The sequence below is a fragment of the Lactuca virosa genome, chromosome 3, assembly GCF_052849685.1.
Source record: "Lactuca virosa cultivar CGN04683 chromosome 3, Lactuca_virosa_CGN04683_v6, whole genome shotgun sequence".
Lineage (NCBI taxonomy): Eukaryota > Viridiplantae > Streptophyta > Magnoliopsida > Asterales > Asteraceae > Lactuca > Lactuca virosa.
In genome coordinates, this window is record NC_136428.1 from 293,269,068 (window position 1) to 293,272,791 (window position 3,724).

A 3,724-nucleotide genomic window follows, 5' to 3' on the forward strand; every position below is an offset into this window, starting at 1 on the left:
ATATATTATAAGTATAATATATTAATTGAGGAATCAAATTATTTAATTAGTATTGATCAAGAATTAATTTAGTGATCGAAAGAGACTATTTAAATTAATACATATGAGTTGGGCTAATGAACCATGGTTTGATTTGTGATGGGCTTATGGGTTAAGCCATGAAGTATTTATCCAAATCAAATGGATGGATCATGGGCTAATGTGTATGGATTAGGGTTACACATGACCTTTGATATTCTACACACACACACACACACACATATATATATATATATATATATATATATATATATATATATATATATATATATATATATATATATATATATATATATATATATATATATATTGTGCTAAGCCCTAAAGTGGACCACTACTTGCATTCCAAGAAGAGAAATCGGTGTTAGAATCTCCTTAGCCTCTCTTATATCTATCTTGTTGTTTATTTGGCGTTTGTGACTTGTTTGAGGCACAACACTTGGGGTGCTAAGTTCTCTTAAGGCCAAAGTCTTACTAGCTACATCAAGGAGGTAACTTTCCAACTTGTTTTATGATTGATATATTAAGTTTTGTATGCTAGTTTAAGCTTCATGCTTTGGAAACCAATGTTGCATGTATAATTAGAGAAAACTTAGATCCAAAGCATTAGGGTAGTATGTGCACCATAGGAATGTTAGAGTACATAAAACCCAACAGAAAGGGCAACAAACTTAGGATTCTACAAAGAAGCAATAAATGGTGGTGGTTCATGCCGCTACCACTCCTGCCACACCAGCACCTACCAAGCCACATGCAGGAAATCTCCCAAAGTGTGATAAATGAAACTTTCATCACAACGTTGCATGTCGGGAGATGCATTGCACCAACTGCAATTGGAAGGGGCACACCGCCCGATATTGTAAAATGTCAACACAACAGATCAACTAACCTACCAATGCTGGTGTGAGTGAAGCATGTTATGGGTATGGAGAAACGGGTCACTACAAAAGAAAGTGTCTAAAGGTAAACAACAAGAACACAGGTGGAACGGGAAGACTCCTTGAAATAGGACACGAGGAGGCAATGAAGGATCCACCAGTGGTCACTGGTACGTTCATCCTCAACAACATTTATGCATGCATTTTATTTGATAGTGGGGCAGAAAGAAGCTTTGTGAGTCATAAGTTTTGTCACACCCCCAAACCGGAACGGCGGAAACGTTCGGGGGCGGAGGACGTCATGTATAGTATCACAACAATTGAATAATAGTAATCAAAGAAACAACAACCATTATATTAATAGTATAATGTTTACATTACATCCAAATCATACACGATTGACTCCAAAAGTAAATAACAAGTAAAGACTCGAAGTTACTATGCTCCGTCTTCTTCAATCCAGTGCGTGTACCTGTCTACTCTTGTCCTGAGAATACAAGTAGGTTTTGAAAGAGTATCAGCATAAAGCTGGTGAGTTCATAAGCGTTTTGTTTTTAGAAAATAGGTTCTTTGTTCTTTCGAAAGTGTGTGTGTTTCTCCAGAAAACCTTATATTTTCTGATGTAATGAATATTAAGTGAAAATGATTCTTACTAGTTCCTTATGCGATTACTTAGTGTATACAAATCATATACAATTCAGATCGAACAAACAATCGATTGTGTGGTTTTGCCTCAAGCTCACAACCAAACAAGGAACAAGAAATGAGGTGGAGGCCACACATCCCACTGGTTGTCGGATCTTCACGTATATAACCCTGAAGTATTCACTAGATACTTATAGATTTAACTGTATTGGTCCTTTGATATCTGTTGATAATGTTCCTTAAGAAAATCCAATATTTTCTTATTAAAAGCATGATTAAACCCATTCCTTCTATAATTACTTAGTTCATACTAGTTATTTATAAACCAATATCGAACAGAGAGTTAATTGTGTAGATCTGCCCTAAACCAGCAACCAAACAAGGAACAGGGAATGAGGCGGAAACCACACATTCCACAGTCTATCGGATATTCTTCATACGTAGCCTGACTGCATAAACTAAGGAATCATAGAATTAATAATGAATATTTGTTAAGTGAATAATAATCCCATTGTTTGTAAAGCACTGATGTTTATCCTGGAAAATCCTATATTTTCCCTAAGTGTAAGTTATTGAATTATTTGATCCAAACCGAAAAGTACAAGTATCTACCACACTTATGTTGTTTAAGCATTGTTCTGTTTGAAAACCCTGACTACCACCAGTAATGTATAGTATGTTCTGTAAACTAGAAGTGCTGTTAATACCCTCCTGTGATCACTTAGTACATACGAGTTATAGAAATCTAGATCGAACATACAGTCGATTGGGTGATTCTGCCCTAAGCCCACAACCAAACAAGGAACAGGGAATGAGACGGAAACCACACATTCCACTGCATGTCAGATGGTAATTTCACATAACCCTGATGTGCATACTAAGTAATCCCTTAGTTGTTAACCCTGATGATTGATTGTTAAGTACATTATTACGTGAACGAATCGTTGTTTCCCCTGTGAGTTCTTATATCCATACTATGGACGATAAACATTACGACGTACTTGGGACGTCGTGAACTGGATGACGTTTGTCACCCTAGGTTGACTGCAGCTAATAGCTATGGTGCGGAATTATCACTCCCGTACATATCTATACATAAACTCACGCTCTCCCTCCAGGAGACTCTGGTTACAAGGGGTAGACTTCCCAAAAGACATGTCTCACACTGTAGTTCTCTAAACGAATCCACGAATAATACTATGAAACCCCTTTTGTTATTAACATGAATCCTTATAAAATAGTACCTTTTATTTCATAATTCATAAGTTTGTTTCCTTTGTTTTGAAAATTATGTTTGTAATGTTTGTATCTTAACATGATTTGTAAAAATGATTTCAAGTCTAGTAGTAACAATGTTTACCATGTTTAGTAAGTTCTATGTTCAATGTATGCTAATGATAGGAAAATATATTAAACCAAATTATATTTTCAAACACAATATTACTTGTGCTTTTACTTGTATCCCCCCCCCCCCCTAAAAACATTAAAAGCTCGGAAAATATAGGGGTATGAACTCACCTGATTGTGAATGACTAAGATAGGATGCTTGGTATTGTAAGTGAAGTCCCGATCACAATACGGTCATATTAAGCACATTTTAACACGTATAGGCCTACCATTAGTGTCTATAACAACTAACAAGCCTAGGAAACAACCTTAGGATGTAGGAAATACTTGCAATGCAGTGTTAGAACCAAGAATGAGGGATGAAATGGAGTTCACGGCCAAACCACCAAGGGTTTACGGCCCAAGATGTGTTCACGGCCCATGAACACATGAAGGGTTCACGGCCCAAGATGTGTTCACGGCCCAAGAACACATGAACATTTGATGGGTTTTCGACCCATCTATGAAGGGTTCACGGCCCTATGAAGGGTTCACGACCGTGAACTCTTCAAGTTCACAAATATGGTGATGAAAATGATGAATTAATGGATGAATACGAAGCTCTTTACATGAATAAGATGATTAACAAGTGAAGAAGGATGAATTACTTACGTTTGTGGGGGTGAAAAGAGAGCTTTTGTTCGATGAGTCTTGAGAGAGACTTGAGGAGCTTTCGGCCATAGAGAGATAAGAAATGAGGGGTAAATGAAGGAAAACATATACATATGGAGAGGGGTTCACGGCCCAACATGGGTTCACGGCCGTGAACCAAGTTT